The 25,303-nt window shown below is 43.0% G+C and overlaps 1 protein-coding gene across 1 annotated transcript in view; it reads right to left on the reverse strand.

Moving 5' to 3' along the window:
• The window catches only part of LOC306927176 (uncharacterized protein), a 198,620-nt gene that overhangs the window by 66,545 nt on the left and 106,772 nt on the right, over positions 1 to 25,303 (reverse strand). The gene's annotated exons all lie outside the window — the stretch shown is intronic.

The raw sequence follows: 25,303 nt of genomic DNA on the forward strand, positions 1-25,303 counted from the left end.
GGTGTTGTTGGGGGGCGCTGCGGTGCATCATCCCACATACACCTGGTGTTGTTGGGGGGGCACTGCGGTGCATCATCCCACATACACCTGGTGTTGTTGGGCGGCACTGCGGTGCATCATCCCACATACACCTGGTGTTGTTGGGGGGCACTGCGGTGCATCATCCCACATACACCTGGTGTTGTTGGACGGCACTGCGGTGCATCATCCCACATACACCTGGTGTTGTTGGGGGGCGCTGCGGTGCATCATCCCACATACACCTGGTGTTGTTGGGCAGCACTGCGGTGCATCATCCCACATACACCTGGTGTTGTTGGGCAGCACTGCGGTGCATCATCCCACATACACCTGGTGTTGTTGGGGGGGCACTGCTAGCATCGTCCCACATACACCTGGTGTTGTTGGGCGGCACTGCGGTGCATCATCCCACATACACCTGGTGTTGTTGGGCAGCACTGCGGTGCATCATCCCACATACACCTGGTGTTGTTGGGCAGCACTGCGGTGCATCATCCCACATACACCTGGTGTTGTTGGGGGGCGCTGCGGTGCATCATCCCACATACACCTGGTGTTGTTGGGGGGCGCTGCGGTGCATCATCCCACATACACCTGGTGTTGTTGGGGGGCGCTGCGGTGCATCATCCCACATACACCTGGTGTTGTTGGGCGGCACTGCGGTGCATCATCCCACATACACCTGGTGTTGTTGGGCGGCACTGAGGTGCATCATCCCACATACACCTGGTGTTGTTGGGCGGCGCTGTGGTGCATCATCCCACATACACCTGGTGTTGTTGGGGGGCACTGCTAGCATCATCCCACATACACCTGGTGTTGTTGGGGGGCACTGCTAGCATCATCCCACATACACCTGGTGTTGTTGGGGGGCACTGCTAGCATCATCCCACATACACCTGGTGTTGTTGGGGGGGCGCTGCGGTGCATCATCCCACATACACCTGGTGTTGTTGGGGGGCACTGCTAGCATCATCCCACATACACCTGGTGTTGTTGGGGGGCACTGCGGTGCGGGAAATTGATGCTTCACCGGCATGTTTCACCAGCCTTTGCTTCTACATGTTGGCGCTTTTGCGGCGATAATTAAAGTAGCCGATGCCAATGCCACAACTGCCGATGCCGCGCGCACGCACACGCACGCACACGCACACACACACACACACACACACACACACACACACACACACACACACACACACACACACACACACACACACACACACACACACACAGGTTCTGTGGGCCAACAGAACAGCCACGACGGGCCACCAATGACAAACAGAAGCCACCCCAGCAGTTGGTACTCTGTGATCAATGTCCTCATGCTTCTTATGCTGCACGCTCCACTAGTGATATGTCTAATGTGTAGTTCTGCATATGACGCACGCACGCACGCACGCACGCACGCACGCACGCACGCACGCACGCAGTATGAATCGTGCCATTAGCAGGGGGCAACCAGCTGTGCCGTCTTGCACCGCATGCTTGGTGCTGATGAGTCATCACTGCACAGCACAGAGACACATGACATGACCCCCCCGCCACAGAGAGAGCCCCCCCCCCCCCCCCCCCGCCAAGACACATGATTTTTCATGCCATGTGAAAGCAGGGAATCATAGCTTCAAATTGACATATTGGTCGTTCAGTTTGACCCACCAGTGTTGGAGATATGGCTTATATAGTAATGTCTTGCAGAGAAACAGCGAGTTGAGAAAACAGGCTTGAAAGGTTCACTTCTGTGGTCTCTAACATTACACCAAGCTACATGTTTGGGCATTTATTTCATATTTTCAGCTCTGACACTTATTTCAGACTAGCTCTAGTATGTGAAGAGTCTGCCTGTGCTATTAATTATTATTATTTTGAGGGAACTGAAGGAGAAAAATAAGACCTCTTTTCAAGGAATTAACGCAAGATCATTGGGAACCTCTTTGCTGTATAAGCCGGATGTGGTGACACCTTCATCAATTTACATGCAGGACATTATGAGCGATTCAAGCTGACATTGTTGCCTGCATGTGCCCCTCTCTCCCACTGGGACGGCCTGCATGTGCCCCTCTCCCCCACTGGGACGGCCTGCATGTGCCCCTCTCTCCCACTGGGACGGCCTGCATGTGCCCCTCTCTCCCACTGGGACGGCCTGCATGTGCCCCTCTCCCCCACTGGGACGGCCTGCATGTGCCCCTCTCTCCCACTGGGACGGCCTGCATGTGCCCCTCTCCCCCACTGGGACGGCCTGCATGTGCCCCTCTCCCCCACTGGGACGGCCTGCATGTGCCCCTCTCTCCCACTGGGACGGCCTGTTGGAGTAGCCAACCCTGAAGTCAACATTGTGAGTTGTGTCCTTGTATATATTGTAATTTTTTCAGTTGAGAAAACAAAAGAAAGAGAAAAGACAAAAGGGTGATTTATATTTAGTTTCACACGACATGACGCATTGTGAGGTTAATAGCTTGGCCATTTTCAGTGTGAGACTCTGCTCACAGGAATTATAAATTGGGCGTATTATGCATAATGAGAACCCCAATTAATGTCCATAAATTATTTGCATCATGTACTATGCATGTGTATAACATATTTTGCAGTTGTGCAACATCTTTGTATTTCCATATGACATATTATATCAATTGTCTAATGTAATCCTGGGCTCTACACTCCCTGACCTCATTCTTCCTTCAATGCATGAGGAGTCCAAGCCGCTTCTTTTCACCTGACAGGGGGGGTAGTTTCCCCGGTTGGACGTAGCGCGTGGAAGGAACACGTTATTCCAACCAGTTCCTTTCCCCTCCATCAGGCGCCCCGGCTGGCCAGGGGGAGGCAGTATAGAGACCAGGACTACTGCATATTTTCTTTAGGGTACTTAGGGGACACGGAGATAACATGCAAACTCCACGCGCCGGATGGCATGCCCAGTACCGGCAGAGCAGCGGATTGTGTGTCCCTGTTTTTTCCCCTAAGGGACTGATCGAGGGTAGCTACTGGGACATGAATCGGGACTTGATCACCCCGGCTGGGTCACCCGAGTGAGGGGTATGATGTTGGAAGACCCGAAACCCAGAGGACCTTGGGATACATCACTGAGGATACGTCCCAGTTGCATCCTAGCGATGTTTGTTTAGTTACTCTTCTGTTCTTGACAGGGATGCTGTGAATGGAATGGCCAGTTCTATTCACTTATTTCCATGGAGACAATTACAGTATGATTATCATGGGGTCCATGTGGTAGATGGTGTTTGGCAGCAAGAGTCAGTGGCGTGCACAGACATTTAGAGGGGCAGGTGATCAAGTTAAAAAAGGGCACCTTGTGCAGCGCGTGGAACCGGCCGGTTGCCTTAATCCATTTTGGGCGGGAACCCCTTTTGGTGTTAGCATTATGTTATGCTTTAGCTATTGAAAAATAGCAGATCTACAAGCTCATAGCGCGCCACCGAGTGGCGCGCTATGAACTTGTAGGTCTGCTATTTTTGAAAAATCAAAAAAAAAGGAAAAAAAAAAAAGTTTTTTTCTCTTTTTTTTTCAAAAGGGCACATTGCCAAAAGGGCAGGGGGTGCTCTAGCACCCCCTAGTGTCTATCTGTGCACGCCACTGGCAAGAGTCTTGTCTTTGTGTTCATGTTATTCAGTATGAATGGCTTGAGTGTGTGCAATCTGTCAAACAATAAAAGACTGGATAATAAGCAGTAGCTGGCTTAGACAGCTTGGAGAAAACATTGCACACTATGCAATATTAACATAATGGACTAAAACAAAAGCCCTTTATCGAATTCACAAGAAAATAAGGCATTCTTAACAATACCTCAGAAATAGAGCTGGGGGGAAAACAATCATTATGTGAAGATCATCATTCAGTACATCATAAAAATCAAGTGTGATTTTGCTTTCATCAAGAAACTAGGTACAAACTATCCTTGAAATGTAATGTCTATTTGTTTGGTAATAATGTTTGGTCTAGATGTCATTTGCGGACACATTTGTTTAGATCCTCCAGTGACAAAGGCCATCGTGTATACTGTCAAATCACAGGAAAACAAATAAAGAAAAGAGATTAAATGTGAGTTTGAGACATATTAATATAATAATTAGTGCCAACGAGAGACCTCTGTTGCCCTTTAAAACGACTGGTTGTTATTCTGTACTTTTATTCACCTTCGTTTACCCTTTTATTACCTTGTTACTAAATAAATGATTCTTACGTCCCTGTCATAACAGCCTTACTTTGATCAGTCCATTTTGTTTGCTGGCAATGAAATCTGCGTTTTATTGCTGTGAGTGAACCAAGGACGCCTGTGGCAACACATGGCTTGATTAGCATACAATATAGCTGTTTTTCTTGCCTAACCCATTTTGGGCGGGAACCCCTATTGGTGTTTTTAAGCATTATGTTATACTTTAGCTATTGAAAAATAGCAGATCTACAAGCTCATAGCGCGCCACCGAGTGGCGCGCTATGAGCTTGTAGATCTGCTACGAGCTTGTAAATCTGCTATTTTTGAAAAATTGTGAAAATGTGGCGCAAATCTTTCAATATATATTCTTTCAGAGCGAACGTTTTTAACTCAAATCTTTGCTTCTGGGGGGGGGGGGGGTCCCTGGAACAACACATTTATAGTTTTTGGGGTCCTTGACATGAAATATTGATTACCACTGCACTGATATAGAAACATGAGGTTTTTCAGAAAATTGTCATGATTTAGGAAGAATTTTTAATTTCGACATCAGGCCTAAATAGTCTAATTTACTCCCCACTGCTAGATCAACAGCTCTCACTGCTAGATCAACAGCTCTCACTGCTAGATCAACAGCTCTCACTGCTAGATCAACAGCTCTCACTGCTAGATCAACAGCTCTCACTGCTAGATCAACAGCTCTCACTGCTAGATCAACAGCTCTCACTGCTAGATCAACAGCTCTCACTGCTAGATCAACAGCTCTCACTGCTAGATCAACAGCTCTCACTGCTAGATCAACAGCTCTCACTGCTAGATCAACAGCTCTCACTGCTAGATCAACAGCTCTCACTGCTAGATCAACAGCTCTCACTGCTAGATCAACAGCTCTCACTGCTAGATCAACAGCTCTCACTGCTTGAAGTGATCTTTATAATTCTGTACAATCGCTTTACAATCGGTTCATTTTGTAGAACCTTCTGCATGCAGTACATTCATTGAGACAGTTAACACGTTTAGGTCGGACGTCAAAATAAAAAAAACGTTCACTCTGAAAGAATATAATATTCAAAGATTTGTGCCGCATTTTTACGATTTTTCAAAAATAGCAGACCTACAAGCTCGTAGCGCGCCACTCGGTGGCGCGCTAGGTGCTTGTAGATCTGCTATTTTTCAATAGCTAAAGTATAACATAATGCTTAGTTAAAACACCAAAACGGGTTCCCATCCAGTTAATTTGGAGGTTATCAAAAATAACTAGATTAAGTTTCTGTCAAAGATATGCTGCTGAGATGCAACTGAAAGTCATTATCAACAATATTATTATTGGAACCTGCGTCTCCTGTAGGGATGGAGCCCGTAAAATCGGGTCCATTACAAACCCGGTTCGGCATAAATCGAGACCCGAGTATCAATACGCGTTTGGCTTGTCAAAGAGAAGATTAGTAAAATATAATAAGATTTAAAAAATATGCATATTCTGTTTCGAGGTGTGACCATATATGGTCACGCCTCGTTTCATCACGCCTCCATATATGGTCACGCCTCCATATATGGTCACGCCTCCATATATGGTCACGCCTCCATATATGGTCACGCCTCCATATATGGTCACGCCTCGTTCCATCACGCCTCCATATATGGTCACGCATCTCTCGTTAGTCACGCCTCCATATATGGTCACGCATCTCTCGTTAGTCACGCCTCCATATATGGTCATGCCTCGTTATGAAGATCACGACACTGACCTCATCTAACCCTGGATAACCACACATGGAGAAGACTGGATCATCACCTAGATCTGCATATATAGAGCCGGCCAGCAACTCTACATCTGACCTCAAACCTAGGTTGACTTAGGCTATAATATAAATTATTCTAATGGTGCATAAGATTCAAATAATTATTTAAGAGTAATAATAGGGATCTCCTGAATCTAACCAATGTATGGAGTATGGGGTTAACAACAACAACGTTCAAAAACACAGTGTCAATTAACCCCCCTTGCAAATGTAACGGAGACGCCACTTCTATAAAATTTAAGCATATAGAAATGCCTTGATTCATTGACACACTGCAGACTGGCAGAACAAGGTGTAAAAATATAAATTACAAAAGATTGTCTGGCAATCAAACTACATTAAAGATGAAATTCATCGACAATAACCCACGTAAGTAAGTAAGTAGCCTTGCCGAGCCATGAGGCCCATAGGGGCAGGAGTCTATCTCCTGTTTCTGTAGCGTGAGGCAGCTTGATGTACAAGTACACCCCCTGGACATGACGGTTAGTATGTCGCAGGGACTTACCCCCAATCCAACCCTTGATGCTGAGTGCCAAGCAGGGAGGCACTGGGTCCCATTTTTACAGTCTTTGGTATGACCCGGCTGGGGATCGAACCCCGACCTCCCAGTCTCAGGGCGGACACTCTAACCACAAGGCCACACGTACACCTCATTATTACATTGATTTAAATTGATTAAATATGCTTAACAGTGTGGCTCAGCACCAGGGTAGGGGGATGTGTATTACTATTCATTGATCACAAAAGAGCATACAGTTGTGTTCTCATGTGATCTGTACGTGTTGCACCATTTATTTCCCATCTTTCTAGACACTCCACAATGAAGTATGAATACTGTGAAAATGTCTGAAATGAACAGAAAACTGTGAAGAAGAATAGTAGATGACAAAGGCCTTTAAAAGCAAGGAGGCAGAGAGTGAGAAAAATAAAGTCATGAACAAAATAAGTTCTCCTCTATCGGTGACTCGACTCTTGGTCTGTGTGAGTCGGCGCGGTGCTGCAGAGTGCTGCTGCGCTGCTGCTGGGAGATTTATCCATTCATTTGTTGTGGCTGCGCTTGAGCGCGCCCAACAACACGCCATTTCTATTTTATTCCACTATAGTCTCTCACTCTGCGGGTCAGCCCCACCAGAATTATGTCCCAGACGATAATTATCCATCAAAATTATTGTCTGAAAAATGGAGGCCGAGGAAATTGCTTACCGGGACGTCAGGTTGGAGCCAGGAACCCCAAGAGAAGTGGTGTGTGTGTGTGTGTGTGTGTGTGTGTGTGTGTGTGTGTGTGTGTGTGTGTGTGTGTGTGTGTGTGTGTGTGTGTGTGTGTGTGTGTGTGTGTGTGTGTGTGTGTGTGAGAGAGAGCGAGAGAAAAGGGATGAGAAAAAGACGAGAATGACGAGGGAGAGTTTGTGTGTTTGTACAATGTTCTCTGTTTGTACAATGTTCTCTCTACTACTTAATTACACATCTACAATAACTGGTTTAATCCATTTAGACCCGAGTTAAAAACATTCACTTTGAAAGAATATATATTCAAAGATTTGCGCCACATTTTTATGATTTTTCAAAAAAATAGCAGACCTACAAGTTCATAGCGCGGCACTCGGTGCCGCGCTATGAGCTTGTAGATCTGCTATTTTTCAATAGCTAAAGTATAACATAATACTTAAAACACCAAAAAGGGTCCCCGCCCAAAATGGGTTAAAATGATATAAAAGCTGTGCATCACTGCTTCCTGTAACTGTCATTTCAAATTAGGAGCCTTCTGTCCGTTATGAATGCAAGACTGTAATTAAAGTGCCAACATTTCTCTTCCTGTAAAGTTAGTATATGCTCAAATAGAAGCCATATTTGTTCTTGAATCAATGAAGAAAACGGTTTGGAATCTTGTTCCAAACTATACAGTATTACCAAACCTGCCTATACCTTAGAGTATATATGAATAGAGACGGCACCCGGATGAAACCCTGAGGCCAAATGGACATAGTGGCCGAATTTGATATTGCAGCCTGGGCCAAACTCATGAACGCGCTGGTCCGTTGACTATCATTGTGCACGTTCATGATGACACGTGAACGCTGAATGCCTGCAATGATAGTCAGCGGCAGCGCGTTCATGTGTTTGGGCCCAATCCATCCCAGAATGCACTCTGTTCCTACCCAGAATGCACAGTGAAATCGCCTCATGCGCTTTTGAGCAACTTAATGCAAGTGGATGGGAGGAGAACTCGGGTGCCGTCTCTATTCATAATACTCTAAGGCCTATACCGATAATGTCTTTGATTGGGTATAGGCACTATACTAGGTAGTTTTCTGAAATGTCCACAGCCAACCTCCGAGACACCTCCGAGCGAATAGACAGAAACATTGTAACTTCTTATAATGAGCAGTGAGGACCAACTATATAAGTTAACATGGCTGACGTGCTCCTTTAAAGGACCACTTCACCACTTTTCAACCCATCTTTATATAATAGGTCCTTACTAATGATCATGATAAAATGGCACAATTTTCTTCTTCTCAGTCTGTGTCTCATAGGAGGGCTGTGGGCAGTTTAGACACCGTCCTCCAGTGACATCATCATTAGGCAGATTTTTTTTTAAACAAGATTTTTTTTACAAAAATACAAAAAATATTGTCATTATCACAATATCCACACTCCTTGACATGAACACACACCTGAGGTGATGCAGCCTATATGTATAATGTAATGAGCTGGATAAGAACACACACCTGAGGTGATGGAGCCTATATGTATAATGTAATGAGCTGGCTAAGAAGTCACCTGAGGTGATGGAGCCTATATGTATAATGTAATGAGCTGGCTAAGAACACACACCTGAGGTGATGGAGCCTATATGTATAATGTAATGAGCTGGCTAAGAAGTCACCTGAGGTGATGGAGCCTATATGTATAATGTAATGAGCTGGCTAAGAAGTCACCTGAGGTGATGGAGCCTATATGTATAATGTAATGAGCTGGCTAAGAAGTCACCTGAGGTGATGGAGCCTATATGTATAATGTAATGAGCTGGCTAAGAAGTCACCTGAGGTGATGGAGCCTATATGTATAATGTAATGAGCTGGCTAAGAAGTCACCTGAGGTGATGGAGCCTATATGTATAATGTAATGAGCTGGCTAAGAAGTCACCTGAGGTGATGGAGCCTATATGTATAATGTAATGAGCTGGATAAGAAGTCACCTGAGGTGATGGAGCCTATATGTATAATGTAATGAGCTGGATAAGAAGTGTGTATTCAAGTTTTGTGGTCACATGGTGAATGAACACATGTATATTTGATGATTGAAAATAATACTTAATATTGTATTGCAATATTGCAAACATTGTGTGTGTGTGAGTGTGAGTGTGAGTGTGTGTGTGTGTGTGTGTGTGTGTGTGTGTGTGTGTGTGTGTGTGTGTGTGTACAAGACGATTCGATACGTATCGATACGCATGGGCTACGATGCGATTCGGAGAAATACATTTTATATACAGAACGATTCGATTCAGTCCAAATCGATACGATTTCGATTTTGTGGAATTTCGTGGAATTTCGTGGAATTTGATGCGATTCGATGCCGATTACCGATTCATATTGATATTTTTTGACACCACGATATATATTCTGATAGTAATCATTGCTATAGAGCAGGGGTCTTCAACAGTGGGTCCGGGACCCCCTAGGGGTCAGAGTTACTTCAACCTCCGAATCTTTGTGTGGTAGTAGGATAATTTTGTTACATTAACCACTTCAACCCTAGTTCTGAGAACTAATATACAAGCTCAACGCCTCACAGTTTGTAGATCCACTTTGGTTTGGTGGGGAGGGAAAAAGGGCAGACTATTGAAGTACAGAGTGAAAGTATGGACGGTTTAATGGTTAAATGTCTGAAAAATACTTAGACTGCCACCCCAATAGTAGCTTTTCACTGTAAATACTTGGACTGCCACCCCAATAGCAGCTTTTCACTGTAAATACTTGGACTGCAAACCCCAATAGTAGCTTTTCACTGTAAATACTTGGACTGCCACCCCAATAGTAGCTTTTCACTGTAAATACTTGGACTGCCACCCCAATAGTAGCTTTTCACTGTAAATACTTGGACTGCAAACCCCAATAGCAGCTTTTCACTGTAAATACTTGGACTGCAAACCCCAATAGCAGCTTTTCACTGTAAATACTTGGACTGCAAACCCCAATAGCAGCTTTTCACTGTAAATACTTGGACTGCAAACCCCAATAGAAGCTTTTCACTGTAAATACTTGGACTGCAAACCCCAATAGCAGCTTTTCACTGTAAATACTTGGACTGCAAACCCCAATAGCAGCTTTTCACTGTAAATACTTGGACTGCAAACCCCAATAGCAGCTTTTCACTGTAAATACTTGGACTGCCACCCCAATAGTAGCTTTTCACTGTAAATACTTGGACTGCCACCCCAATAGTAGTTTTTCACTGTAAATACTTGGACTGCAAACCCCAATAGTAGCTTTTCACTGTAAATACTTGGACTGCCACCCCAATAGCAGCTTTTCACTGTAAATACTTGGACTGCCACCCCAATAGCAGCTTTTCACTGTAAATACTTGGACTGCCACCCCAATAGCAGCTTTTCACTGTAAATACTTGGACTGCCACCCCAATAGCAGCTTTTCACTGTAAATACTTGGACTGCAAACCCAAATAGCAGCTTTTCACTGTAAATACTTGGACTGCAAACCCAAATAGCAGCTTTTCACTGTAAATACTTGGACTGCCACCCCAATAGCAGCTTTTCACTGTAAATACTTGGACTGCCACCCCAATAGCAGCTTTTCACTGTAAATACTTGGACTGCCACCCCAATAGCAGCTTTTCACTGTAAATACTTGGACTGCCACCCCAATAGCAGCTTTTCACTGTAAATACTTGGACTGCCACCCCAATAGCAGCTTTTCACTGTAAATACTTGGACTGCCACCCCAATAGTAGCTTTTCACTGTAAATACTTGGACTGCAAACCCCAATAGTAGCTTTTCACTGTAAATACTTGGACTGCCACCCCAATAGTAGCTTTTCACTGTAAATACTTGGACTGCAAACCCCAATAGTAGCTTTTCACTGTAAATACTTGGACTGCCACCCCAATAGTAGCTTTTCACTGTAAATACTTGGACTGCCACCCCAATAGCAGCTTTTCACTGTAAATACTTGGACTGCAAACCCCAATAGCAGCTTTTCACTGTAAATACTTGGACTGCCACCCCAATAGCAGCTTTTCACTGTAAATACTTGGACTGCAAACCCCAATAGCAGCTTTTCACTGTAAATACTTGGACTGCAAACCCCAATAGCAGCTTTTCACTGTAAATACTTGGACTGCAAACCCCAATAGCAGCTTTTCACTGTAAATACTTGGACTGCAAACCCCAATAGCAGCTTTTCACTGTAAATACTTGGACTGCAAACCCCAATAGCAGCTTTTCACTGTAAATACTTGGACTGCAAACCCCAATAGCAGCTTTTCACTGTAAATACTTGGACTGCAAACCCCAATAGTAGCTTTTCACTGTAAATACTTGGACTGCCACCCCAATAGTAGGTTTTCACTGTAAATACTTGGACTGCCACCCCAATAGTAGCTTTTCACTGTAAATACTTGGACTGCAAACCCCAATAGTAGCTTTTCACTGTAAATACTTGGACTCCCACCCCAATAGTAGCTTTTCACTGTAAATACTTGGACTGCCACCCCAATAGCAGCTTTTCACTGTAAATACTTGGACTGCCACCCCAATAGCAGCTTTTCACTGTAAATACTTGGACTGCCACCCCAATAGCAGCTTTTCACTGTAAATACTTGGACTGCCACCCCAATAGCAGCTTTTCACTGTAAATACTTGGACTGCCACCCCAATAGCAGCTTTTCACTGTAAATACTTGGACTGCCACCCCAATAGCAGCTTTTCACTGTAAATACTTGGACTGCCACCCCAATAGCAGCTTGTCACTGTAAATACTTGGACTGCCACCCCAATAGTAGCTTTTCACTGTAAATACTTGGACTGCCACCCCAATAGCAGCTTTTCACTGTAAATACTTGGACTGCAAACCCCAATAGCAGCTTTTCACTGTAAATACTTGGACTGCAAACCCCAATAGCAGCTTTTCACTGTAAATACTTGGACTGCAAACCCCAATAGCAGCTTTTCACTGTAAATACTTGGACTGCAAACCCCAATAGTAGCTTTTCACTGTAAATACTTGGACTGCCACCCCAATAGTAGGTTTTCACTGTAAATACTTGGACTGCCACCCCAATAGTAGCTTTTCACTGTAAATACTTGGACTGCCACCCCAATAGCAGCTTTTCACTGTAAATACTTGGACTGCAAACCCCAATAGCAGCTTTTCACTGTAAATACTTGGACTGCAAACCCCAATAGCAGCTTTTCACTGTAAATACTTGGACTGCAAACCCCAATAGCAGCTTTTCACTGTAAATACTTGGACTGCCACCCCAATAGTAGCTTTTCACTGTAAATACTTGGACTGCCACCCCAATAGCAGCTTTTCACTGTAAATACTTGGACTGCCACCCCAATAGTAGCTTTTCACTGTAAATACTTGGACTGCCACCCCAATAGCAGCTTTTCACTGTAAATACTTGGACTGCAAACCCCAATAGCAGCTTTTCACTGTAAATACTTGGACTGCAAACCCCAATAGCAGCTTTTCACTGTAAATACTTGGACTGCAAACCCCAATAGCAGCTTTTCACTGTAAATACTTGGACTGCAAACCCCAATAGCAGCTTTTCACTGTAAATACTTGGACTGCAAACCCCAATAGCAGCTTTTCACTGTAAATACTTGGACTGCAAACCCCAATAGTAGCTTTTCACTGTAAATACTTGGACTGCCACCCCAATAGTAGGTTTTCACTGTAAATACTTGGACTGCCACCCCAATAGTAGCTTTTCACTGTAAATACTTGGACTGCAAACCCCAATAGTAGCTTTTCACTGTAAATACTTGGACTCCCACCCCAATAGTAGCTTTTCACTGTAAATACTTGGACTGCAAACCCCAATAGTAGCTTTTCACTGTAAATACTTGGACTGCCACCCCAATAGTAGCTTTTCACTGTAAATACTTGGACTGCCACCCCAATAGTAGTTTTTCACTGTAAATACTTGGACTGCAAACCCCAATAGTAGCTTTTCACTGTAAATACTTGGACTGCCACCCCAATAGCAGCTTTTCACTGTAAATACTTGGACTGCCACCCCAATAGCAGCTTTTCACTGTAAATACTTGGACTGCCACCCCAATAGCAGCTTTTCACTGTAAATACTTGGACTGCCACCCCAATAGCAGCTTTTCACTGTAAATACTTGGACTGCCACCCCAATAGCAGCTTTTCACTGTAAATACTTGGACTGCCACCCCAATAGCAGCTTTTCACTGTAAATACTTGGACTGCAAACCCAAATAGCAGCTTTTCACTGTAAATACTTGGACTGCCACCCCAATAGCAGCTTTTCACTGTAAATACTTGGACTGCCACCCCAATAGCAGCTTTTCACTGTAAATACTTGGACTGCCACCCCAATAGCAGCTTTTCACTGTAAATACTTGGACTGCCACCCCAATAGCAGCTTTTCACTGTAAATACTTGGACTGCCACCCCAATAGCAGCTTTTCACTGTAAATACTTGGACTGCCACCCCAATAGTAGCTTTTCACTGTAAATACTTGGACTGCAAACCCCAATAGTAGCTTTTCACTGTAAATACTTGGACTGCCACCCCAATAGTAGCTTTTCACTGTAAATACTTGGACTGCAAACCCCAATAGTAGCTTTTCACTGTAAATACTTGGACTGCCACCCCAATAGTAGCTTTTCACTGTAAATACTTGGACTGCCACCCCAATAGCAGCTTTTCACTGTAAATACTTGGACTGCAAACCCCAATAGCAGCTTTTCACTGTAAATACTTGGACTGCCACCCCAATAGCAGCTTTTCACTGTAAATACTTGGACTGCAAACCCCAATAGCAGCTTTTCACTGTAAATACTTGGACTGCAAACCCCAATAGCAGCTTTTCACTGTAAATACTTGGACTGCAAACCCCAATAGCAGCTTTTCACTGTAAATACTTGGACTGCAAACCCCAATAGCAGCTTTTCACTGTAAATACTTGGACTGCAAACCCCAATAGCAGCTTTTCACTGTAAATACTTGGACTGCAAACCCCAATAGCAGCTTTTCACTGTAAATACTTGGACTGCAAACCCCAATAGTAGCTTTTCACTGTAAATACTTGGACTGCCACCCCAATAGTAGGTTTTCACTGTAAATACTTGGACTGCCACCCCAATAGTAGCTTTTCACTGTAAATACTTGGACTGCAAACCCCAATAGTAGCTTTTCACTGTAAATACTTGGACTCCCACCCCAATAGTAGCTTTTCACTGTAAATACTTGGACTGCAAACCCCAATAGTAGCTTTTCACTGTAAATACTTGGACTGCCACCCCAATAGTAGCTTTTCACTGTAAATACTTGGACTGCCACCCCAATAGTAGTTTTTCACTGTAAATACTTGGACTGCAAACCCCAATAGTAGCTTTTCACTGTAAATACTTGGACTGCCACCCCAATAGCAGCTTTTCACTGTAAATACTTGGACTGCCACCCCAATAGCAGCTTTTCACTGTAAATACTTGGACTGCCACCCCAATAGCAGCTTTTCACTGTAAATACTTGGACTGCCACCCCAATAGCAGCTTTTCACTGTAAATACTTGGACTGCCACCCCAATAGCAGCTTTTCACTGTAAATACTTGGACTGCCACCCCAATAGCAGCTTTTCACTGTAAATACTTGGACTGCCACCCCAATAGCAGCTTTTCACTGTAAATACTTGGACTGCCACCCCAATAGCAGCTTGTCACTGTAAATACTTGGACTGCCACCCCAATAGTAGCTTTTCACTGTAAATACTTGGACTGCCACCCCAATAGCAGCTTTTCACTGTAAATACTTGGACTGCAAACCCCAATAGCAGCTTTTCACTGTAAATACTTGGACTGCAAACCCCAATAGCAGCTTTTCACTGTAAATACTTGGACTGCAAACCCCAATAGCAGCTTTTCACTGTAAATACTTGGACTGCCACCCCAATAGTAGCTTTTCACTGTAAATACTTGGACTGCCACCCCAATAGCAGCTTTTCACTGTAAATACTTGGACTGCCACCCCAATAGTAGCTTTTCACTGTAAATACTTGGACTGCCACCCCAATAGTAGTTTTTCACTGTAAATACTTGGACTGCAAACCCCAATAGTAGCTTTTCACTGTAAATACTTGGACTGCCACCCCAATAGCAGCTTTTCACTGTAAATACTTGGACTGCCACCCCAATAGCAGCTTTTCACTGTAAATACTTGGACTGCCACCCCAATAGCAGCTTTTCACTGTAAATACTTGGACTGCCACCCCAATAGCAGCTTTTCACTGTAAATACTTGGACTGCAAACCCAAATAGCAGCTTTTCACTGTAAATACTTGGACTGCAAACCCAAATAGCAGCTTTTCACTGTAAATACTTGGACTGCCACCCCAATAGCAGCTTTTCACTGTAAATACTTGGACTGCCACCCCAATAGCAGCTTTTCACTGTAAATACTTGGACTGCCACCCCAATAGCAGCTTTTCACTGTAAATACTTGGACTGCCACCCCAATAGCAGCTTTTCACTGTAAATACTTGGACTGCCACCCCAATAGCAGCTTTTCACTGTAAATACTTGGACTGCCACCCCAATAGTAGCTTTTCACTGTAAATACTTGGACTGCAAACCCCAATAGTAGCTTTTCACTGTAAATACTTGGACTGCCACCCCAATAGTAGCTTTTCACTGTAAATACTTGGACTGCAAACCCCAATAGTAGCTTTTCACTGTAAATACTTGGACTGCCACCCCAATAGTAGCTTTTCACTGTAAATACTTGGACTGCCACCCCAATAGCAGCTTTTCACTGTAAATACTTGGACTGCAAACCCCAATAGCAGCTTTTCACTGTAAATACTTGGACTGCCACCCCAATAGCAGCTTTTCACTGTAAATACTTGGACTGCAAACCCCAATAGCAGCTTTTCACTGTAAATACTTGGACTGCAAACCCCAATAGCAGCTTTTCACTGTAAATACTTGGACTGCAAACCCCAATAGCAGCTTTTCACTGTAAATACTTGGACTGCAAACCCCAATAGCAGCTTTTCACTGTAAATACTTGGACTGCAAACCCCAATAGCAGCTTTTCACTGTAAATACTTGGACTGCAAACCCCAATAGCAGCTTTTCACTGTAAATACTTGGACTGCAAACCCCAATAGTAGCTTTTCACTGTAAATACTTGGACTGCCACCCCAATAGTAGGTTTTCACTGTAAATACTTGGACTGCCACCCCAATAGTAGCTTTTCACTGTAAATACTTGGACTGCAAACCCCAATAGTAGCTTTTCACTGTAAATACTTGGACTCCCACCCCAATAGTAGCTTTTCACTGTAAATACTTGGACTGCCACCCCAATAGCAGCTTTTCACTGTAAATACTTGGACTGCCACCCCAATAGCAGCTTTTCACTGTAAATACTTGGACTGCCACCCCAATAGCAGCTTTTCACTGTAAATACTTGGACTGCCACCCCAATAGCAGCTTTTCACTGTAAATACTTGGACTGCCACCCCAATAGCAGCTTTTCACTGTAAATACTTGGACTGCAAACCCCAATAGCAGCTTTTCACTGTAAATACTTGGACTGCCACCCCAATAGCAGCTTTTCACTGTAAATACTTGGACTGCCACCCCAATAGCAGCTTGTCACTGTAAATACTTGGACTGCCACCCCAATAGTAGCTTTTCACTGTAAATACTTGGACTGCCACCCCAATAGCAGCTTTTCACTGTAAATACTTGGACTGCAAACCCCAATAGCAGCTTTTCACTGTAAATACTTGGACTGCAAACCCCAATAGCAGCTTTTCACTGTAAATACTTGGACTGCAAACCCCAATAGCAGCTTTTCACTGTAAATACTTGGACTGCCACCCCAATAGTAGCTTTTCACTGTAAATACTTGGACTGCCACCCCAATAGCAGCTTTTCACTGTAAATACTTGGACTGCCACCCCAATAGTAGCTTTTCACTGTAAATACTTGGACTGCCACCCCAATAGCAGCTTTTCACTGTAAATACTTGGACTGCAAACCCCAATAGCAGCTTTTCACTGTAAATACTTGGACTGCAAACCCCAATAGCAGCTTTTCACTGTAAATACTTGGACTGCAAACCCCAATAGCAGCTTTTCACTGTAAATACTTGGACTGCAAACCCCAATAGCAGCTTTTCACTGTAAATACTTGGACTGCAAACCCCAATAGCAGCTTTTCACTGTAAATACTTGGACTGCAAACCCCAATAGTAGCTTTTCACTGTAAATACTTGGACTGCCACCCCAATAGTAGGTTTTCACTGTAAATACTTGGACTGCCACCCCAATAGTAGCTTTTCACTGTAAATACTTGGACTGCAAACCCCAATAGTAGCTTTTCACTGTAAATACTTGGACTCCCACCCCAATAGTAGCTTTTCACTGTAAATACTTGGACTGCAAACCCCAATAGTAGCTTTTCACTGTAAATACTTGGACTGCCACCCCAATAGTAGCTTTTCACTGTAAATACTTGGACTGCCACCCCAATAGTAGTTTTTCACTGTAAATACTTGGACTGCAAACCCCAATAGTAGCTTTTCACTGTAAATACTTGGACTGCCACCCCAATAGCAGCTTTTCACTGTAAATACTTGGACTGCCACCCCAATAGCAGCTTTTCACTGTAAATACTTGGACTGCCACCCCAATAGCAGCTTTTCACTGTAAATACTTGGACTGCCACCCCAATAGCAGCTTTTCACTGTAAATACTTGGACTGCCACCCCAATAGCAGCTTTTCACTGTAAATACTTGGACTGCCACCCCAATAGCAGCTTTTCACTGTAAATACTTGGACTGCAAACCCAAATAGCAGCTTTTCACTGTAAATACTTGGACTGCCACCCCAATAGCAGCTTTTCACTGTAAATACTTGGACTGCCACCCCAATAGCAGCTTTTCACTGTAAATACTTGGACTGCCACCCCAATAGCAGCTTTTCACTGTAAATACTTGGACTGCCACCCCAATAGCAGCTTTTCACTGTAAATACTTGGACTGCCACCCCAATAGCAGCTTTTCACTGTAAATACTTGGACTGCCACCCCAATAGCAGCTTTTCACTGTAAATACTTGGACTGCCACCCCAATAGTAGCTTTTCACTGTAAATACTTGGACTGCAAACCCCAATAGTAGCTTTTCACTGTAAATACTTGGACTGCCACCCCAATAGTAGCTTTTCACTGTAAATACTTGGACTGCAAACCCCAATAGTAGCTTTTCACTGTAAATACTTGGACTGCCACCCCAATAGTAGCTTTTCACTGTAAATACTTGGACTGCCACCCCAATAGCAGCTTTTCACTGTAAATACTTGGACTGCAAACCCCAATAGCAGCTTTTCACTGTAAATACTTGGACTGCCACCCCAATAGCAGCTTTTCACTGTAAATACTTGGACTGCAAACCCCAATAGCAGCTTTTCACTGTAAATACTTGGACTGCAAACCCCAATAGCAGCTTTTCACTGTAAATACTTGGACTGCAAACCCCAATAGCAGCTTTTCACTGTAAATACTTGGACTGCAAACCCCAATAGCAGCTTTTCACTGTAAATACTTGGACTGCAAACCCCAATAGCAGCTTTTCACTGTAAATACTTGGACTGCAAACCCCAATAGCAGCTTTTCACTGTAAATACTTGGACTGCAAACCCCAATAGTAGCTTTTCACTGTAAATACTTGGACTCCCACCCCAATAGTAGGTTTTCACTGTAAATACTTGGACTGCCACCCCAATAGTAGCTTTTCACTGTAAATACTTGGACTGCAAACCCCAATAGTAGCTTTTCACTGTAAATACTTGGACTCCCACCCCAATAGTAGCTTTTCACTGTAAATACTTGGACTGCAAACCCCAATAGTAGCTTTTCACTGTAAATACTTGGACTGCCACCCCAATAGTAGCTTTTCACTGTAAATACTTGGACTGCCACCCCAATAGTAGTTTTTCACTGTAAATACTTGGACTGCAAACCCCAATAGTAGCTTTTCACTGTAAATACTTGGACTGCCACCCCAATAGCAGCTTTTCACTGTAAATACTTGGACTGCCACCCCAATAGCAGCTTTTCACTGTAAATACTTGGACTGCCACCCCAATAGCAGCTTTTCACTGTAAATACTTGGACTGCCACCCCAATAGCAGCTTTTCACTGTAAATACTTGGACTGCCACCCCAATAGCAGCTTTTCACTGTAAATACTTGGACTGCCACCCCAATAGCAGCTTTTCACTGTAAATACTTGGACTGCCACCCCAATAGCAGCTTTTCACTGTAAATACTTGGACTGCCACCCCAATAGCAGCTTGTCACTGTAAATACTTGGACTGCCACCCCAATAGTAGCTTTTCACTGTAAATACTTGGACTGCCACCCCAATAGCAGCTTTTCACTGTAAATACTTGGACTGCAAACCCCAATAGCAGCTTTTCACTGTAAATACTTGGACTGCAAACCCCAATAGCAGCTTTTCACTGTAAATACTTGGACTGCAAACCCCAATAGCAGCTTTTCACTGTAAATACTTGGACTGCCACCCCAATAGTAGCTTTTCACTGTAAATACTTGGACTGCCACCCCAATAGCAGCTTTTCACTGTAAATACTTGGACTGCCACCCCAATAGTAGCTTTTCACTGTAAATACTTGGACTGCCACCCCAATAGCAGCTTTTCACTGTAAATACTTGGACTGCAAACCCCAATAGCAGCTTTTCACTGTAAATACTTGGACTGCCACCCCAATAGTAGCTTTTCACTGTAAATACTTGGACTGCCACCCCAATAGTAGCTTTTCACTGTAAATACTTGGACTGCAAACCCCAATAGCAGCTTTCCAGTGCCTTCTGCCAGCTCTATTCATCCTTCTACCCTAATGGAAAGGGGGTACACAAGGGGGTACACTCTATTCATCATTCTACCCTAATGGAAAGGGGGTACACAAGGGGGTACTCTATTCATCCTTCTACCCTAATGGAAAGGGGGTACACAAGGGGGTACACTCTATTCATCATTCTACCCTAATGGAAAGGGGGTACACAAGGGGGTACACTCTATTCATCATTCTACCCTAATGGAAAGGGGGTACACTCTATTCATCATTCTACCCTAATGGAAAGGGGGTACACAAGCACATGGCCGTTTATCCGTTCTCCTTCTCCTCCCAAACCACTCCATTAGCACACATCTCTCCATGCACGCCACCCGAATCCATATGCACTACATCGCTTCCCCACAACTGCCATATTTACTGTACAAATATTACTTTTGTCAGACACACTGTTATTGCGCAACATTTCGCTGTGATGCAAAGTACATCACAAATTCCCCATCATGGGTTGCCATGTTTGCCTTTCCAAGTAAAAATAACAAAACGAAAACAGTATCGCCCTCCCGCAATTGCCTTCATCTCTCTCTCAGACCGACATGCGTCTAATGAGATTAATCTGCAAACACATCGGTATCGGCCAATTTCAGTTGTTTTTAGATGAATCGGCATCGGTTCGATTAATCGGTCTGTCTTCACAGATAAACAAGCCCAAAGTAACAGCTTGAACAGATCTACAAGCTCACAATATTAAATATAAAAGGTATTAAAGTTCAATCTGACTTGCCTAAGCCTGCAGTGCAGATACGCTGGACAAAACGATTATAATTGAGATCATATCGACGTCGGTAATATCGGTTATCGGCCATAACAGCAATTAATTATATCGGATATCGATATCGGACAAAATGTCTCATCGGCACATCCCTAGTCTAATGGTTTCTCACGATAGCACGAGGGCGCCCGAGCATAAGATGGATTGATAGTGTTAGACGTTGACAGTTTGATCTCAAACAGTAGTCAAATGTAGTTTACATACAATTACATAAGCAGTACATGCACGGTACACAGGCAGGACATAAGAGTATAAAAAGAGGACTGTTTGAAGCAGATATCATAAATCAGTTGTTTAGCTTTGATCTGACAACATGACCAACCTACGACTCCTGTGCCTCCTCATTGGTGAGTACTCTTCAAAGCTCATTTACAGCAAAGGAGGAATATTTGATTAAGTGTTGATTTTGGTAGCAAATTTCGATTTTTGTTTAGTCGTAGTCTTTGCACTGAAACTTCATTTAGTTTTAGTCATCTGGAATGTTTTAGTGTTAGTCTAGTTTTAGTCGACCAAGTGTCATCCGACTAAATCTACAGTTGATTTAGTCGGCTAAAATGTATTTTGGCGGGCCTTGATGCCGTCGTAATGACTGTTTTTACACTTGCTGAAAATAGCAGATCTACAAGCTCACAACGCGTCGCAGCGCGTTGTGAGCTTGACGATCTGCTATTTTCAGCATGCATCCAAGTGTAAAATGACTTGAATACTGGATCTCTTGTCCACTAGTCCCTTCCTAACATTTTAGTCTAGTTTCTATTTGACGAAATTGTCTGTATAGTCTTAGTTTTAGTCATCATAGCTTAGTTTACATTTAGATTTCGTAAGTGAAAAAAGGTAGTCGACGAACATTTTTCGTCTTAGTTTTAGTCGACGAAATCAACACTGGTGGCCAAGCGTTGATTTTGTCGACTAATACTACAAAAAAAAAGTCTGTCGACTACCTTTTTTCACTGAGGAAAAATAAATGGGAACTAATAATGTTAGAAAGGGACTAGTGGACAAGAGATCCAGTATCATTTAAGTAATTTTACACTTGACAACGGCATCAAGGCCTGCCAAGCACTATAGAACCTGAATAGGCATACAGTAGCTCATGAACCGTTTGACCGTCAGCAATAAAACCTTTATACAGATTATGCCATGTCTCCTCATGCCTCATCTCTCAAGAACAGATGAAACAAACAGCCGAACAAAATGTTCTCAATTTCATGTTTGTGTATTTCTTAATTTGTTTTGACACTGACATCATTGTGTTTCAGTGCTGGCGGCTGTGAGCTGGGAGGCCTACAGTGAAATGAAATATGGTAAAGAAAATAATAATACTGAATAATTAATGCAGTGATTAATATGAATATTGACGTGTGTGTGCGTGTGTGTGTGTGTGTGTGTCTGTGCGTGTGTGCGTGTGCGTATGTGTGTGTGTGTGTGTGTGTGTGTGTGTGTGTGTGTGTGTGTGCGTGCGTGCGTGTTACAGAATGGGTACGATCAGGGGAGAAGCTGGAGCTGAATTGCAGTAAGTTGGAACTCTGTATTGTCAGCAGGGATGTACAGTGACTATAAAATAGTACTTGTGTACATGTGATTATAGCATCTCTGCACTGGCTGCCAATTTAGTTTAGTGTTCAATTCAAAATCTTACTCATTACATGTAAGGCCGGGCTGGGGCTTAATTGCCCCAGCCTATATCTTAATTGCCCCAGCCTATATCTTAATTGCCCCAGCCTATATCTTAATTGCCCCAGCCTATATCTTAATTGCCTCAGCCTATATCTTAATTGCCCCAGCCTATATCTTAATTGCCTCAGCCTATATCTTAATTGCCCCAGCCTATATCTTAATTGCCCCAGCCTATATCTTAATTGCCCCAGCCTATATCTTAATTGCCCCAGCCTATATCTTAATTGCCTCAGCCTATATCTTAATTGCCCCAGCCTATATCTCGGACCTCAACATTCTCTGTGATGTGATGTTTAACTATAGCTCTTCTCTGTAGCTCTTCTCTGTGATGTGATGTTTAACTATAGCTCTTCTCTGTAGCTCTTCTCTGTGATGTGATGTTTAACTATAGCTCTTCTCTATAGCTCTTCTCTGTGATGTGATGTTTAACTATAGCTCTTCTCTATAGCTCTTCTCTGTGATGTGATGTTTAACTATAGCTCTTCTCTGTAGCTCTTCTCTGTGATGTGATGTTTAACTATAGCTCTTCTCTGTGATGTGATGTTTAACTATAGCTCTTCTCTGTAGCTCTTCTCTGTGATGTGATGTTTAACTATAGCTCTTCTCTATAGCTCTTCTCTGTGATGTGATGTTTAACTATAGCTCTTCTCTGTAGCTCTTCTCTGTGATGTGATGTTTAACTATAGCTCTTCTCTGTAGCTCTTCTCTGTGATGTGATGTTTAACTATAGCTCTTCTCTGTAGCTCTTCTCTTTGATGTGATGTTTAACTATAGCTCTTCTCTGTAGCTCTTCTCTGTGATGTGATGTTTAACTATAGCTCTTCTCTGTGATGTGATGTTTAACTATAGCTCTTCTCTGTGATGTGATGTTTAACTATAGCTCTTCTCTGTAGCTCTTCTCTGTGATGTGATGTTTAACTATAGCTCTTCTCTGTAGCTCTTCTCTGTGATGTGATGTTTAACTATAGCTCTTCTCTGTAGCTCTTCTCTTTGATGTGATGTTTAACTATAGCTCTTCTCTGTAGCTCTTCTCTGTGATGTGATGTTTAACTATAGCTCTTCTCTGTGATGTGATGTTTAACTATAGCTCTTCTCTGTGATGTGATGTTTAACTATAGCTCTTCTCTGTAGCTCTTCTCTGTGATGTGATGTTTAACTATAGCTCTTCTCTGTAGCTCTTCTCTGTGATGTGATGTTTAACTATAGCTCTTCTCTGTAGCTCTTCTCTGTGATGTGATGTTTAACTATAGCTCTTCTCTGTAGCTCTTCTCTTTGATGTGATGTTTAACTATAGCTCTTCTCTGTAGCTCTTCTCTGTGATGTGATGTTTAACTATAGCTCTTCTCTGTAGCTCTTCTCTTTGATGTGATGTTTAACTATAGCTCTTCTCTGTAGCTCTTCTCTTTGATGTGATGTTTAACTATAGCTCTTCTCTGTAGCTCTTCTCTGTGATGTGATGTTTAACTATAGCTCTTCTCTGTAGCTCTTCTCTGTGATGTGATGTTTAACTATAGCTCTTCTCTGTAGCTCTTCTCTGTGATGTGATGTTTAACTATAGCTCGCTCTTCTCTGTGATGTGATGTTTAACTATAGCTCGCTCTTCTCTGTGATGTGATGTTTAACTATAGCTCGCTATACTATAGCTTATCTGTGATGTGATGTTTAACTATAGCTCTTCTCTGTAGCTCTTCTCTGTAGCTCTTCTCTGTGATGTGATGTCTAACTATAGTTCTTCTCTGTAGCTCTTCTCTGTGATGTGATGTTTAAGTATAGTTCTTCTCTGTAGCTCTTCTCTGTAGCTCTTCTCTGTGATGAGATGTTTAACTATAGCTCTTCTCTGTAGCTCTTCTCTGTAGCTCTTCTCTGTGATGTGATGTTTAACTATAGCTCTTCTATGTGATGTGATGTTTAACTATAGCTCTTCTCTGCAGAGGAAGGACAGAAACTCAACGTGCCCAATGTGTGGTATGGAGGCGTGGCGTACAAGGCGTGGCCGCCCACTTGGTACCACAATAAATGTTCCAACTGTTTGGAAAAAGTATTTAAGGAAGGGTAAGAACACGCATACACACACTAGGGCATTCACTTCTAGTCATTTTTACTAGTTGACTAGTTGCCTAGTTTACTAGTCGACTAGTTGTTTAACTACCTATTGTGTAAAAAAAAAAACGTTTTATTTTTTCTTTGGAAATAAATATTTGTACATTTAAAAACTGTGTACATTGGTGACTAAAAAAAATAAAAAAATAAACTTTTTTTTTTCTTATCAACTAGTCAACTAGTACCAACAAGGTTGACTAGTGGATGTACTAGTCGACTAGTAAACTAGCTTAATGCCCTAACGCACATGCGTTGCGGCGTTGGTAATTCAGTGGTGGAAATAAGTACATGTACTCAAGTACTGTACTTTTATTTATTTTAATTTTTTTTACTGGAGTATTTCCCCTTTTCTATAGAGCGTCGCAGTCCCGCCCCCTACCAGGGCCCAGGAAACGATTCCCCGTTCATTTTCCTCATAGACATTTCAGAAAGTATTTATTTAAAGACCTTTTAAGCCTCGTACAAAGCCAACTCTTGTCGTGACAAATCATGACAACAAACACAATCTTTCGGGCCGAACAAATAATTAGAAAGAAGAAGAAAACGGCAGGTTACAACACTTTTTTTTGTTGTTTTTCTTCTTTGTAATTATCCGTTTGATCCA

This window comes from Electrona antarctica (genome assembly GCF_951216825.1).
Source record: "Electrona antarctica genome assembly, chromosome: 7".
Classification (NCBI taxonomy): domain Eukaryota; kingdom Metazoa; phylum Chordata; class Actinopteri; order Myctophiformes; family Myctophidae; genus Electrona; species Electrona antarctica.